This window comes from Oryctolagus cuniculus, chromosome 6 (assembly GCF_051225735.1).
Source record: "Oryctolagus cuniculus isolate XC-2025 breed Fujian yellow rabbit chromosome 6, ASM5122573v1, whole genome shotgun sequence".
Classification (NCBI taxonomy): domain Eukaryota; kingdom Metazoa; phylum Chordata; class Mammalia; order Lagomorpha; family Leporidae; genus Oryctolagus; species Oryctolagus cuniculus.
Window position 1 is genome coordinate 143080466 of NC_142872.1, and position 17542 is coordinate 143098007.

A 17542-nucleotide genomic window follows, 5' to 3' on the forward strand; every position below is an offset into this window, starting at 1 on the left:
TATGGGGTCAGATCTATTGGCGTTCTGCACCTGGAAATCAAATTAACCCATTATCTTATCTAGTAGTCTTTTTGCTAATTAGCTTTTATATTATAAAAGCAAATATGTCCATAAAAAAAAGATGTAGAAAGGTAAAGTTTGAAGGAAAACATTGCTTTTACTTCTGCCAGCTTTAGTTCCTGAAGTAGCCACTGTGACCACTTTTTTTTTTTTTTTTTTTTTTGACAGGCAGAGTTACAGAGAGAGAAAGGTCTTCCTTCCGTTGGTTCATCCCCCAAATGGCTGGTATGGCCGGGGCGCTGCACTGATCCAAAGCCAGGAGCCAGGTGCTTCCTCCTGGTCTCTCATGCAGGTGCAGGGCCCAAGCACCTGGGCCATCCTCCACTGCCTTCCTGGGCCACAGCAGAGAGTTGGACTGGAAGAGGAGCAACTGGGACAGAACTGGCACCCCAAGAGGAACTGGAACCGAGTACTGGCGCCGCAGGCGGAGGATTAGCCTAGTGAGCCACGGCGCCAGCCACTGTCACCAATTTCTTATATATCCTTCTAGAATTTTCTAAGCATAAATGAGTTACAAGTACACATGTATGTATCTGTTTTGAAACCCAAAGGAAACCCTTAATGTGTCTTTCTATAGTGGTACATAAAGATTATTTTTAACAACTGCAAGGATAATTTATATAACTTTTCTCCTAGAAGACAACTATTTATACTAGTTTACTTGCAATGATGAACAATAAATCAAGAACAATAAATGTTCTTGTATATGTTATTGTACATGTATTTTTGAAGAATTCCTGGGCATAAAAGTACTCAATTGCAGGGTAGATGCTTTTACAATTCTGATGTTGAAAAACTGTCTTAAAAGTTGAGCATCAAGAAACACTTCTAATAATGTATAGAAATGCCAATTTTCCCATATCCTCATCTACTCTGGAAATTACCTTCAAGTTTTACTTCTCTATCGATAAATAAGTGCTCTCTGGTTTTTCTGCATTCTAAATATATTTGAGAATCGGAGTATGTGCTGGTTAGGGTTTTATATAAGAAAGTAGATGCTGCTAAAGCTAACTGAGTTGAGTCTCATCATTCGAGAAAGACAGTGACTTCCTACCTTCCCTTGGAGGGGAAAGGATTCATTGCAAGAATTGTCAGGAGGAAAAATGCCTCCCTCTCATCCCCTGCCATGCATACATAATTCTGGAAGTCTGACTGGAACACCTAGTGAGGGGAGATTCTCTGTAAACAGAGAAACCCCACCAGTAGTGGTCTCTTGATTTTCCTCATTGCTAACATTGCTTTGTCATCCATCCACCTATGAATTTTTTAAAAATTAAGTTACTATTTATGTATCATCCTATTGGCATTGGCCTGGGCACTGGGGCGTTAAGGCTGCTATCCATTGACTCAGGCTGGTGCAGGGATGAGGAGAGAAGAGAGCTAGCAGGTCCTGGCGGAAGTGTACTAAAAGCTTGAGTTGCCTTCTGGACGGGGATCAGGTGAAGGCAGGGGAAGATATGCCTAAATCCCATACTGATGAGCAAGCAGTGGGATAGAAAGGGCAATTCTACTTATTGGGCACTCTGGAAACTGGATTTAAAACTTAATTAAAATTCAAATTAAAAGCTGGATCAAAATACTTAATTTCCATTGATGACCTGCGGTGAGAATCAATCACCAAGGCAGATGATCGACCTAAAAAACAAACAAAATTAGTACCTCATCTTGCATTGTGTTAGAAGACAATCAATCAGGAATACCCCAATGAAGACAGCTGGATGGCAGATAACTGGCAGCTTCTTCAGTGTCAGCAGCTGCAGTGCAAGGCAGGGGCAGCCAGGGAGGCACATGAGGTTGTAGTTTCAGTTTTGAGTAGATTTTTACCGCTATATACAATGATGAGCCTCTTGAATGAGGATATTTGGGTTTTTAAAAAACTAGTGTGGAGAAAAAATGTAGACCTCAGAAATATCACACTTTATCCTACTTCATAATATGTTTATTTTTCTTTCCTCACCATCTTTCATTTTTCTAAGGAGAAAAAAGCAAAATGAATTATTATATGATCTTTTATAGTACTGTAGGAGCTCTATTACTGTTAAGTTTTTATATATTAAAACCCATTTCTAAGCAAGAGATACAATAAGACATGCTACCAATAACACCACAGTGGTATAGAGAAAACTAAATTTTAGATATAGAAATAGGGTAGTTATTGTTCAAGTTAGAGAATTCAGTTTCCATCTATACCATGGTATAGAAGTTCTATTGGCTGCCTTTTTGACAGGCTTTTGATAATGAGAGGATGGCTCTGTTCAGCACAGATGGTTAAAATAAGCATCTTATAGGCTGGACCTAAGGAAGTTGAATTCCACACCTATTAAGTCTATACTTCTCTTCAAAGTCTGAAATGCAACATGAAGTTCTACAGCTATTTGATTAGTATCTTATCCAGGCATCTTATCACCATCTGACAAAATAGAAATTAAACCTAAAAATTCCCATTCATACACACACACATATATATATTAAAAGAATGAAGAGAGAATTTTAAACGTTTACCAAAAAGGTGAAGTTATGTTTACCCTATCTTGAATATTGCGTCATGTCATAGGTATTGAGATGTCACATGGTATCCCATAATTTTCATGTACCAGTTAAAAAATAAAAAGTCTATACCTTGTAAACTAGGCAAAATTTGCCCTTAATATAGTCTTATTATTTAAAATTTTATTTTATTTGAAAGGCAGAGAGACAGAGACAGAATGAGCCCTCACATCTGCTGTTTTAATCCCCAAATGTCCACGACAGCCAGGGCGGGGCAGGACAAAGCCAGAAGCCAGTTACTCAGTCCAGATCTCAGTTTCTGGGTGGCAGGAACTCAAGTACTTGAGCTGTCAGCTGCTACCTTCCAGGGTGTGAATTATAGGACACTGCAGCAGAGGCAGGACTCTGTTCAGTGCAGCCCAGGCACTCTGACATGGGATGCAGGCCTCCCAAGTGGCAGCTTAACATCTGTGTCAAATGCCTGTCCCTGTATAGTGATGTTTTATGTTTTGGTGAAGTACTTTCTTTCCCTCATCCCTAAACTGAGATATTCCCTCACCTGGCACTTTGTCAAATTAGGGTCAAGCTTATGTTTTAGATGTATAAGAGTGAATCATCTGCTCACTCTTATTTAAAAATTAAAAAACCTATTCATTTGAAAGGGAGGAGGAGAGTGAGTGAGTGAGCCCATTTGCTGGGTCACTCCCCAAATGCCCATAATAGCCAGCACCAGGCTAGACCAAAGCCAGAAACCTGAAACTCAGTCTGGGTCTCTTGTGGGTGGCAGGGACCAAAGTACTTAGGCAATACCTGCTGCCTCCCAGCGTGCCCATTAGGAGGGAGCTAACATTGAAAGTGGAACCAAGACTTAAACCTAGCCACTTCAATATGGGAAATTAACATTCCAAGTGGTGTCTTATCAGCTATGCCAAATGTGTGTCCTCACTCTTACTTTGATCAGCTCACTCATGCAGATGTGATGCTGTGTGACCTTGATAGGCGACTCATTAAGAGGGCATTCTGGAGGCAATATCCTAATAAGACTCATTCATGGCAGGTGATTACAAATATTTTAGTGTGAACTTCACTTTTAGTGCTTTTATATTGCACTACATAGTTGGTTGAGTACTGTGATGCTCAGGCCTGCCTCCTTCCTCCTCCATACTGCCTTGCTCTGTAGCCTTATCTTGCAGACAGCTGCCTTCCCTCTTCATACACCAGGCCTCTTTGTCTGGTGTGTCATCCATCCGTCTGTCTTTGATGTCCCTAACTTTGGCCTCTCCCCAAATTCTTCCCTCTTTGGGAGTGGCTTCATCCATATAGTTATTTTCTGTTTATGCTTTAAAACTTGGCTCAAATGTCACTCTTGCTAGAAACTTCCAAGAGTTTTTGTCTTTCTTCCTCATTCATTCTTTCTGGAGGATTTTCCTCTGAGCCTCCGAAGTATTTTATGCATGCATCTCAGAATACTTAAAGACCTTGCCTATAATTTTGTTCACCCAGAAGTGTATGTTCTAATTAAAGGTAGTTATTTGTTTGACTGTTATTATACTATAATCTTCAGTCTAATGAAGCAGTTGGCACATAGTACTTAGAATTTGATAAATGTTTGTAGAATGAATGGATAAACAGGTTTGCATTGGGAACTATACTTGCCTTCTCTGCTACTTCCTCAGTGGGAAGTGGTGCCTATCATCTTAATGCCTGCAATAGTGTCTCTGATCCATATAGATTGTCATTATGTGTCCCAATAGGTGTAAATCTCTACTCTTAAAGAGGATAGACTCCTGGAGGGGACTAATGCTACCCTATGAAACTCCATAGTCCCTACAGAGCCTAACACAAGTCATTGACTGAAGTAGCCATTCAAAAAGCAACTTTGGAAATAAAAGATTGATAAATAGGGAGGGTCACATTTATTGATTTCCTAGGATGACAGCATATTTATGTTGAGTTAAACATTGACAAAGGAGTGAATAAAGAGATCCTGGTAATTCTGAATGTGCTGTGCAAGTCTCGCTCCCCAGGACGGACTGCTCAGTAAATGCTAAAATATTTGCTGAGGAACAGGGGAACATTATGTGGCATTGATTTTCAAAGCTGGAAAGCAAACTAAGCAATGATGTTAGATACACAACTACTGCCACTGCTCACGCTTCAAGTTAGGTCTTATTAGTGGATAAATTTCAAAAAATAGAAGGCATCTTTAAATCTTGTGCAGTATATTTGGGTTCCCAGTTTGGTGATTTTGTGTTCAACAGCTTCAGGCATGAAGATCATTGATAAAAGCATTTTAAACTGCTCATTTCTTCTTGCATTTACCTCAGCCCAGGACTATTTTCATCTGATCCTGAAAGTAAAGATGTATTGCCAAAAAGTAGAGGTGAATATAGATAGATGAATATAGAGATCTGGTAGGAAATGGAGAACTTTGAGAATTAGGATAAATGTGATGTAGAGGAAGATATTCCAGTGTGCATTATGATGTCCAATCAGAAGTTTAACCTCATCTGGTAATGTATGGGGGTACAACTTCTTGGCCTACTGGTTGGTATTCTGTTCATGTTTGCTAGAAGTGGCAGTTGGTTTTCAACTTGTATGCCTGTGATTCTAATCAACTGGTAATGAAAGAATTCCAAAGCCACATTGGATAAAGCTAGAAAATCCCTTGACTGATTGGTGGTGTCTGCAATGAAGGTGGAAATGGCATTATCAGTTGCATTTACCATCTCAGGTCTATGGCATCTACCTAGCCATACAGTTGAAAACAAGAACCACAAACAAAAAGTTCCTGAGCCTGAACTTGTGCTATATAAGTTTTCATTATGTTTGATTTGTAATAACATTCTATATACTGTTTGGTGTTGTTATAAAAATTTAGGAAAAGAATTTGGATTGTTTATATTTGCTTTTTCATTCTTATTCCTAAAATCAAGGTTTTGGAAACATTTGCTGCCACTCCAGGAGGAAGAATATAATGCCTCCCATCCTGTTTCAGTGTGGCTTCCAAAGAATACTGCATAGAGAAAAATATGATTCTACTCTGGAGGAACTTGACAAACATTATCTAATCAAGTGATCAAGGTTACCCACCTCACAGTTAAGCCATGTTGATGTCCTGTCACTCTACAATATGATGAGGTAAGGGTGACTCTTTCCTGTGGTAGTCCTTTCCAAAATCTATATCTCCAAGTTTGATCATGAAAAAGTATAAGCCGAACCCAAATAAAGGGGTATTCTATTGACTATATGACCGTCGTTTCTTAATACTGTCAAAGTCATGCAAAACAAGGAAAAACTGAGGAATTCTCTGAGCCAACTAAATGCAAGGTGTCTTGAAATGGAACAAAAAAAAGCTAGTGGGAAACTGGTAAAATTAAGTCTGAACACTAGTTTATTGCAATGTACCAGTTTATTGGAGTTTTTATAAACATACCATGATAATGTAAGATGTTAACATTAGGTGAAACTGGATGAGGGGTATATGGGAATCCTGTATTATTTTCACAACTTTATATGTAACTATTCTAAAATAATTTAAGAATAAACCATGAAAAACTTGTTGGAAAAGTGTATATATTCTTTTGAGTATGTATGTGTATGTGTGTGAGAGAGAAAGAGCGTGAGCTGGGAGCTGGTGAAATAGTACAGAGGGTTAAGCCACCACCTGCGATGCTAGTATCCCATGCTAGCACTGGCTGGAGTCCTGGCTGCTCCACTTCTGATCCAGTTCTCTGCTACTGTGTGTGGGAAAGCAGCGAAAGGTGGCTCGGGTTCTTGGGCCTCTACCACCGATGTGGGAGACCAGGATGGAGTCCTAGCCTCCTGAGTTTGGCCTGGCCCATCCCTGTCTATTGTGGCCTCTTGTGAAGTGATTGGCAGGTAGATCTCTCCCATCCAGCCCCTAGACCCTGCTTTTTAAATAAATATAAATGTCTTTCAAATAAATAAAATAAAAATCTTTTTTTTTTAAAAAGCAATATAGACCTGAAATCAGGGTTCTGAAATAAAAAAGGTTTTATTTGGGGCAAGTCTGCAAGGAGGACACTATTGGTGGCTACTTTAGTTACTTGTTATTTACAGTTGTATTTTTGAATCTCCCTTACAATAGTCAGAAGAATTTTCCCTCTTCCTTTTCCCTTTATAAATGTGGCTCTAGGAGAATGGTTGGCATTTCCCTTTTGTCCTTGCACTTCCTCTATTTCAAATCTTCCTTCCATTATCTTCAATCAAGCATCTCTTTGCTTTGATGTCTGCCTGTCATGTCATATGATTTTCTAAACTGCTCTACTTTTTTTTCTTCCAATTTTCTTGCAAAAACACCAACCATTTTTTTTTCACTTATGGCATTAGTTGTGAATCTTAATGTTTAAACCAAATAAAAGATTTGTATTGACAATAGACATGTAAATTCAGCCCTTTAATCTTTTTCTTGCTGATATTAGTTGGCATATATTAATATTGGAGATTAAAATTTTTTTCTGAATAGAAAAATACTTTCCCTCTGACTTGCAGCCTGAAGAATCATACAAGGATCCCCTGCTTATGTTGAAAAAGGAGAAGACAAGCGTCTCATTGAGCAAAGCTTATCAAGGCTCATTTAATTCCACAGTAAACGTCTTGTGGCCCTGATGACTACAGTTCGGGGTCTAGAGCCTGGAATAACATCCTGCTCTCCAACAGTTATAAAATTAAGGCTAAATTTATGGCTCTGACAAATACTTCTGGCTTTTTAATGTGTTAGTTATTAACTAAGAATATCTCATTGGGGAGATTTATTTGACTAAAATGCACTGAAATTACTTGCATCAATGAACTATATTATAGGTGAAGCTTGGTATAAATTATGTAGGAGGAGATTCAAAAATAACAAGGTGACAGTGCTTAGAAAAACCCATCGTGCCATTTCTTCCCTACATGTGATTTTAGTTTATTTTCATTTCCAGGCCAGAACTAGAACGTTAAAGTCAAAATGCAAACAAGGAATTTTTGCAATGACAGAGTAACTTGTATCAGACTAACCCTTCTGCCAAGAACAACTATGAGAGTTGAACTAAAGCACAAAGCAGATGCATGAAGGTACTGGAAAGCAACAGGGGTAACCAGAAGAACAGAGCCAATGTTCAAAAGATAATGAACATGCGTAATTAGCCATATTTTGATGTGCTTCCATTCTCTAAGAGCATTTGCCCATAGAGGCTTAGCAGCTAGGAAAAGGTGGTAACTTGGAGCTTGTCGAGTCTCATGGTTGAGAGAGAAATTGGAGAGCAGGACTGTAAAAGCAGTCCCCAAAAAATGAGTCCCAGTGTTTGTGTGCAGTTCCCCGTTTGGTATCTGCCAATCGCAGATGGTCGCATACCTCGGTCAAGAAGCTGAGAACCTCAGCAGAGAAAGGAGGCTAACAAACTCATACCTAAGGAGGGGAGACTTCTCTTAGGCAGTGGGCTTATCCTAGAGTTATAAACATACAAGAACTGGACAAAGGATGTAAAATAATGATTTATAGCTATTGGATAGCAACCAATGCTGAGCTCCAATCCATGAAAGAAAACATTAGAGGTGATTTCACATTCCTGATGTTTTCTCCCTGACAGTGTTTTCCAGTTTGCAGAGTAAAGAGCTTAAGCCAGGAATTGTGGTCATGCTGAGCAGAGGAGACAGATGTGGATGTTTCAGAGGGCCCGGGTGGCTAAAATTTAGAGAGCATGGTCTAGGAGAAAAGGTAGCCATGTTTTCTTGGAAAAAAGGCCCTACATTCTGAGTAAATAATTCCCTTGAATCACTGAAGTAATCTCAAGCTACATAGGCCCAAAGTACAATCTTGGGAGGCTTAGTAAAGGTTTTAGCAGTTGCACAGAGCTACAGATGCAGCTTGGAGTTAAGATCTAGACAATAGAGGAATCTTAGAACAACCTGGAATTTCACCCAGGGCAATAGGAAAGCCATGTTTTAGAACAATGTCCTGAGACTGTGGTAACACTAAAATCTAAGATCCACATTTGAAAGCCTTGACAAGACCAAGACCAAGACCAAGATGACTAGCTTACACTTTAACTGTCTCCCAGAATGAGAAAGCTCAATGAACAGCATAATTCAAAGCATGGACCATGTCTGCAATATTGACTAACATTAAAAAAATGCAGGAAAAATGACCAATTTACCAAGAACACAGAAGCAGTCCTAGAGATAATGCAGCCGTTAGAGTTAGCATTTAAGCATGTTAAAATAACCATCATTATCTTTAAAGAAGGTAAAAATTTAAGAAAATATTGAGAATACAAATAATCAGAATCAATAAATAAAATGCAATCCTAGAACTATCAAACATAGTATCTAAAACTGAGAACTCAATGAATGGATTTAAAAACACGTTAGGTCATAAAAGGAGGTAAGATTAGTAGACTGAAAGATGTATCAACAGAAATAACTCAATTTGAAAGATAAAGAATAAGTAATAAGCAATAAAACAAAATTCATAAGGAACAGCAACAGGATTTAAGTGGAGAGAACGTGGAACAACTGGACTTCTCACATGTTCTTTGTGGGAGTGTAAATTGCTACAACGACTTTGAAACTTGTTTGGCATGAGCTACTGAATCTGAACATATGTTATGTCTAGATCTAGACTCAACAGAAGAGTGTATGTGAAACAAAAGGAATGCACAGGAGTGTTCCAAGCATCATTATTCATGAGAGAAACAATCCAGATATTCAGAGTCAAATGGAAAACAGAATTGTGGCTAGTCACACAATAGAATACCATATAGCAATGAAAAAAATTTACACATCTCAACATGGGAGAATCTCACAGAAATAGTGTTAGCTGAAAGAAAGCAGACACCAAAGAACACACAATTCTTTAGGCTTCTATTTGTTCACGTAAGGCTGACGCCTGGAATGCCGGCATCCCATATGGGTGCTGGTTCTAATCCCAGCTGCTCCTCTTCCAATCCAGCTATCGGCTATGGCCTGGGAAAGCAGTGTAAGATGGCCCACCCACATGGGAGACCTGAAAGAAGCTCCTGGCTTCAGATGGGCTCAGCCCTGGCCATTGTAGCCATTTGGGGAGTGAATCAGCAGATGAAGACCTCTCTCTCTCTCTCTCTCTCTCTCATTTGCTCTCTATCTCTGCCTCTGCCTTTCAAATGAATAAATAAATCTTTTAAAAAATTATCTTGGCCAAAGTTCTCATTTTATGTGAGAAAACTGAAGCTTGGAGACTCAGCTGCGGTGAGAACTCAAAGCTTTAGATTTTCAGTCTGGGCATCTCAAAAATATGACTACACATTGTTTTAATGAATGAATGAATTTAAGCTAATAAATAAGAACTATTTAATATGTAGAAAACTATTTTGAAATATGTGTACATGTTAGAATGTCTAAATCAAGTCAATGAGCACATGCACTACCTTGTACTCATTTTTGTGTATGTGTACGTGTAGTGGGAACACTTAATCTCTCAGCAATTTCCAAATACTCAATACACTAACATTCACTCTATGTTGGACAATAGACTCTTCATTTATTCTTCCCATCAAACTGAGATTTTGTTTCCTTTCATTCCCAACTTTCCCATATTCCTTCTCCCAATCCCCCAACTCTGTTTCTTTCTATTTCTGTGTTTCTGTATCTGCCCCTTCTCTCCGGGTTATCCTGGTCAAACACACAGATCTTACTGTTGTCCTAAGCAGGTCTTATGTCACTACACGTATACCCTTGGATGCAGATAATCCCTGTTGGTGATGTTTTATGAGATGCAAGCTCATGAGACACATTAATAGCTGTGTTTATTTGGTAACCATGAAACCTCAAGAGTTTGATGCCTTGCATGTATGTATGGCTCCTACTAAATGGTATTCAAGCATTTGGAAAGACATACCAATGTTCTCATCAGAAAAATGCGAAAGCAAATGGAAACATGACCCAGCTCCAAAATCCTACTGTTTGTGCTTCCTAAGAAAATGATTGAAACAGAACTGGACTGCTTCAAGATGGAGCTGCAATTAGGAATAACTGCACCTTTTAGAATCAAGTTTAGTGGGGTCGGTGTTGTGGCTCACTGGGTTAATCCTCCGCCTGCAGCGCCGGCATCCCATATGGGTGCCGGTTCTAGTCCTGGTTGCTCTTCTTGCAATCCAGCGCTCTGCTGTGGCCTGGAAAAGCAGTAGAAGATGGCCCAAGTGCTTGGGCCCCTACATCCGCATGGGAGACCCAGAGGAAGCTCCTGGCTCCTGGCTTTGGATCAGCACAGCTCCAGCCGTTGTGGCCATTTGGCGAGTGAACCAATGGAAGGAAGACCTTTCTTCTCTGTCTCTGTCAGTAACCCTACCTGTCAAATAAATAAATAAATAAAATAAAAAATCCAGCTTAGCAAATTATGTGTAGCTCATTTGTCAAAGATTAGTTGGTTGTAGATACTTGGGTTAATTTCTGAGGTTTCTATTCTGCTCTTTTCATCTGCAAGTCTATTTTTGTGCCAGTACAAGCCTGTTTGATTACAACAGCCCAGTAGTATGTCTTGAAATCTGACACTATAATGCTTCCATCTTTGTTTTTATTTATTTTTTTTTTAATTTTTTTGAGAGGTAGAGTTATAGACAATGAAAGGAAGAGATGGAAGACCTCTCTCTTTCTGTTGGTTCATTCCCCAGATGGCTGCAACGGCTGGAGCTGTGCCGATCTGAAGCCAGGAGCCAGGTGCTTCTTCTCAGCCTCCCACATTGGTTCAGGGGCCCAAGGACTTGGGCCATCTTCTACTGCTTTCCCAGGCCATAGCAGAGAGCTGGATTGGAAGAGAAGCAGCTGGGACTTGAACCAGTGCCTATATGGGATGCCAGCACCACAGGCAGAGGATTAACCTACTGTGCCATGGCACCGGCCCCCATCTTTGTTTTTATTAAGACAGAGTAAATCATTATAAATTCGATGAAGGCAATTTCACATTATGCAACAAAAATATGAAATTCTCACCATTCAATTGACTTCTAGTCTATAAATTTTCTAAGGAAATTAGACAAAACCAAGTATTTGTATCAATATTTACAACACACTGATTCCCAATAATGCAAACATAAAAAGAATCTACAAAAGACCATTACTGGATGAAATTTCATAAATTTAATGTTTTCTAGCATTTAATAAATGCTTTTGAAATTAATTCAATTAGAGGATATGTTTTGAATATAGAGTTTATAAAAAAATCTAGGACAATAACTTATACTTCCATCTTGTTTAACATAAAGAAATAAATATGCAAAATATTAAAAAAAGATATGTTTAGCATTGTGTCTGAAGGGAGTGAGTGGCCAGGATGATATTGGCCACAGTTTCTGGAAACGAGTTTGCACATTTCAACTGTCGGAAGCAGCAAACTAAGGGTGTGAAATAGGCTTTGTAATACCTCACTGCAAACTCACCAGCTGCAGACCTCCGGAAGTCCAACTGTTCAGAGGTGAATGGGTTACAAAATGAACAACTGAATAGTTTGCCTGTTACTCTGATACTTTTTACGAGATGGGAGCCCAGAGCATGTTTCTAAACATAATCTATAATTCACTGCATATGAACCATAAAATGCAAAAACATTAATATCTAGCAACTCATTTATGACATATTCCTTATCTTCTATTAAAATATTTCTTTGTTAGATATATACAGTAGTCTTAGCTGCTAGCTTATTTACAGGGGTGTTGATGAACATTTATAATGATTTAGCTGTTAAAAATTAAAGCTGTTAAAAGTAACTTATTTCTAAGGTGGTTTTATAAGGAATTAAGACTATAACAGTGCAATTTACTAAAACTTAAATGCTCAGTGAAATTGATTTGAAAATAGGACTTCGGAATTTTATTTTAATCAGATACGTATAAAACCTCCCAAGATGGTATTTTGAAAATGAGGAATATTTATTGAAGAATTTTTTGAAATGAGGAAAGAGGCAGTACTATGATTAAATGAGACCCAAGACTTATGAGATTATCATGATCAAAGTTACTTTGCTTGTTCATTCATTCATTCAAGGAGATGAAAGAGGCTGCTGTGAGAAATATATTGTGCCAGGTGGGTATTGAAGATAGAGATACAGGATCTTGGGTTTTAAGTAGCTTTCAGTCCAAAGCAGAGACAAACCCATGAAAGCAATGCTGTCGCTTGGCCATTGCTGGAAAGGCGCTGCGTGTAAAGTGTGGGCTCCTCTGTGTAGGGAGTCCGGGAGGCCTTGCCAGGATTGAGACAGAGAAGTGGTGATAAGGAGGCAGACTCACTTGGTTTGACTTATGCAAACACACAAAAATGAAGATCAAACTCATCAAGACGATGCAGTAAACTGGTGCTTTGGTGAGAACATGACCTTGCTGCCATCTTGATTTCAGACTCCTGGTCTCCAGAATTGGGAGAAATAAAATTTTTGTTTTAAACCACAAGTTTGTGGGAATTTATTACAGTAATACTGGGAAACTAATATATGCCTTACACCTCTTTTAAAAGATCTGGTTTTGGGCTGGGGGTTGTTTAGGGTACACGTGGGAACAACTAGGAAGGGAGATACAAAGGGGTTTTAAGAGGGATGTATGAGGACAGATAGTAAGAGCAGGAGAAAGTGTGAGTGTTGGGTGGGAGAATAAAGTCAAAATCCAAATCCATGCCCAAAGACCCTTGTTCAAAATCAGCCTGCAAACAATAATTCGTAAATGTAAGATAGGCAGGGCTAACATGGGGTGCTGTGGTGCAGTGGGTTAAGCTGGTACTTGGGATACCTGCATGCCATATGGGAGTTCCTGGTTTGAATCCTGGCTACTCCACTTCTGATTCAACTTCCTACTAATGCATCCTAGGAAACAGCAGATGATGGCTCAAGTAATTGAGTTCCTGCCACCTACATGGCAATCCTGGATGAAGTTTCTGGCTCCTGGATTCAGCTCTTAGGGTCATTTGAGGAATGAACCCGAGGTTGAAAGATCCACCCCCCTCTCCTTTCAAGTAAATAAATATTATAAAACTAATCCTTCAAAAACTACAACTTTAAAAAATGATCATGGGAAAAGGGAATTAAAAGATAAGTTCAAGGGGCCGGCGCTGTGGCATAGAAGACTAAGCATCTGTTCATGGCACTGGAATCCCACATGGGTGCCACTTCTAGTCCCAGCTGCTCCTCTTCCAATCCAGCTCTCTGCTATGGCCTGGGAAAGCAGTAGAAGATGGCCCAAGTCCTTGGTCCCTTGTACTTGTGTGGGAGACCTGGGAGAAGCTTCTGGCTTTGGATCGGCTCAGTTCTGGCCATTGTGGCCATCTGAGGAATGAACCTGCAGGTGGAAGACCTTTATCTCTGTCTCTCCCTCTAACTCTGCTTCTTAAATAAATAAATTTTAAAAATCTTTTAAAAAAAAGTTCACTTAAAGAAAAAACTCTTGGGACATAAATATGTTCCAGATGCAATGAATTCTATGGCAGTTCCTGACATAGATGCTGCTTATTTGTTTCATTAATAAGATTTTCCACTTATTGCACCCTATGTATTCCACTTAACACCATAAATCTTTGGTATTTTATACTTGCATAGACTTTAAAATAATCATGTTTAGGATACTCAGGAAGATAAATTGTGGTTTCACACCCATAAAAAGGAAAAGAAATTATGAAACAAAAACAAGGAGAAATGAAAAAATAGATGAATATGAAAATAATGAATTACAGAGAATTTTATTAGCTGCCAAGAGAATGACAATAGAAATCATTTCTCAAAAGATTTCTGTCCTTGGGAAAGTAGGTCCTGGTAGACAGTTGCCCTCCGAGTTAAGATGGCCCTGGGCACTGTGTTCTTTGGCGGCTGGGGAGGTGGGGGAGATCTTTAATGGAAAATCTGGCTGTTTGAGGAACTTGCTACTCTGAATAAAGACAGAGCAGGAAAGGACCAAAATCATCTTGTTCCATTTCACATTTGAAGTATTTGCTGCACTTAAAATGCTGTGCTCAGATTAGCTCTGACTCTTGTGTTGTGGACAGCAGTGGTCACTTCTTCAAATGAGCAGAGAGCTTTGAGTTAAGAGTGGGGCCAATGAGGTGGGGATGGGTAGTGATGCGGGAAAGTGATGCATACATTATCATGACCCAGTGGTCTGGACCTGGGCTAGCAGACATATTCAAATCCTGTCTAAGGATTGTTAGCCAATCTGCCCTTATTGTGGGCCATGTCCCTCGACAGTCTAGGTCAGGCTTACAGAAATTCTTACCAGGTTTGTTCTGTGAGCTAATGTAGGCATTACTTTGCAACTGCTGAAGAGCCATGGAGGATATAAATTGCTAAATTAAAATGAAGAGCAAGTGTTTTACCCCTATCCTGTGTACTTAGCTTTGGGCCCAAATCTAGACATCTGTTGACTTGAAAAATGAAAATCATCATAAAGTAACCTATTAATCCAAATTGGCTGTAGCTACATGACACTCCAATATTAAGAGTAAACATGAAAAAAATTGAAGTTTTGAAAGTAGTATACCCTAGAGATCATCATCAAGAGCTGATAAAGGAGGTTAGAGGTTCTGTGCCAAGAATTGTTCTAAATGGTTCAAAAGTAGAAGGGAAATTTGGAGTCAGTTGGCCTGGGTCAAAATCTTGACTCCTCCATTTGGTGGCTGTGTAAACTTGGGTAAGTTACTTAACCTTTTGAGTTTTTATTTCTTTCACATAAAATGGGGGTGATAATTGGCCCATTGTGAGGATTCCATATAGTAATATATGGCATTCAGTAGTCCATACTTGGAATGTGAATAAGCTCTGAATAAATCTTAGCTAACACAGGAGCATTGTTGCCCTTCATCTCTTTGCAACATAATCTTGAATTTCTCAGCTATGTGGTTTGTGTGAGGGCAGTTTTACTTCTGTATAACAGGAGTGGGATCTGACTGCCTAAGCCAGTCATCTGATTCTCTCAAAATAAGTAGTATGCTAGGGATAGGCTGATGATCTGGTATGATCCGACAAGAAAGGAGGAAGTGTTTGTTGGGAGCTTTTTGTAAAGGTGTTTCCTCCCTGATCACTAGTTGAATGAGAATTCATGTAACCTTGATGATGGTGGTACCTGCTCAATAAGTGAAGAAGTCATTGTAGCCTTAGTAATGGTACAGCCATTTTGAGGTTACAAGGGGCATCTTTGAGAGGGGCATGCAAGGTAGGCCACAGAAATGGAGGCAGACTTGGTCATTGGTGAAATCATTGAGCCATTGGGTCAAGAAATACGTGATGCCTATTTCTAATCCTCAGTTATTTAAGCTTACATATTTTTTATTTTCATGCTATTTGATCAAGATTTTTCTACAACTTGCAACTGAGAGCATCTCAGTTATTTTTACAACATATCAAATAGGTGACTGATTCTAAAGTGATAGTTATTAATGACTGTCAAAAATATTCATATGACAAATTTTTCATTTTTACATTTTGAAACTGGGCTATTACTGAAATAAGAAAATTGAACTTTAGTAGCATGGCTTAGTAGTTAGAGAAGAAATAAAATCAATCCATAAAGATCAGATTCCTCCAGATAAACTTTGTTGCCATAGAAGCAATAGCATGCTATCAGCTACTAGAGATCAGTCACCTTCAGTATTCTAAAGTCACTGCCAGGTGCCTCTCTCACATCTTTAGTTATTTATTTCTTAGAATTATTTCATATGAGGTAATGGAGTCCCAGAGAGCATTTTCAGGATCTAATATCCAAAACAGTGCCCAGCATATGCTGCACTCTCAATAACCACTTGCTGCATGCTACTGAATTATCTATGTGCATACAAAGCTGGAATCCATACTCCTGTTTTTCCTCCAAAATCTTTGCTCTGTCACACTAAACATTTCTTCCATGCACCCCTAGACCTTTGTCCATTGGTCTAGTTTACTGGATTGGCATATAAGGCAAACAGCTGTTAGTTGAGAAAATTTAACCTCTTCAGAGTCAATTCCTAATTTCATCACATTCACCAATTTTAATCCAGAAATTAGACTTCTTAAATAATTCCTAAGAGATAAGACATACAAAATCCAGATTGCTGAGACCAACTAGTTTCTAGCCCACCATGGAATTCTATTACAAATTATATGTCTTATCAACACTCGAGCCTTGTCCTAAGGACTTTTTTTTTTAACTTTTATTTAATGAATATAAATTTCCAAAGTACGACTTATGGATTACAATGGCTTCCCCCACATACCGTCCCTCCCACCCACAACCCTCCCCTTTCCCACTCCCTCTCCCCTTCCATTCACATCAAGATTCATTTTCGATTATCTTAATATACAGAAGATCAGCTTAGTATACATTAAGTAAGGATTTCAACAGTTTGCTCCCACACAGAAACATAAAATAAAAATAGATGATTTTTTTAAATGATGATGAAATCAGATCAGACCTATTGTCATGTTTAATCCCAGTGAGAGTCAAGTTGGGAGTTGATAATTTTTTTTTTTTTTACAGAAGATCAGTTTAGTATGCATTAAGTAAAGATTAACAGTTTGCACCCCCATAGAAACACAAAGTGAAATATATTGTTTGAGTACTCGTTATAGCATTAAATCTCAATGCACAGCACATTAAGGACAGAGATCCTACATGAGGAGTAAGTGCACAGTGACTCCTGTTGTTGACTTTACCAATTGACACTCCTGTCTATGGCATCAGTAATCACCCTAGGCTCCAGTCATGAGTTTCCAAGGCTATGGAAGCCCTCTGAGTTCTCCGACTCTTATCTTGTTTAGACAAGGTCATAGTCAAAGTGGAGGTTCTCTCCTCCCTTCAGAGAAAGGTACCTCCTTCTTTGATGACCTGTTCTTTCCACTGGGATCTCACTCACAGAGATCTTTTGCCAGAGTGTCTTGGCTTTCCATGCCTGAAATACTCTCATGGGCTTTTCAGCCAGATCCAAATGCCTTTAGGGCTGATTCTGAGGCCAGAGTGCTATTTAGGACATCTGCCATTCTATGAGTCTGCTGAGTATCTCACTTCCCATG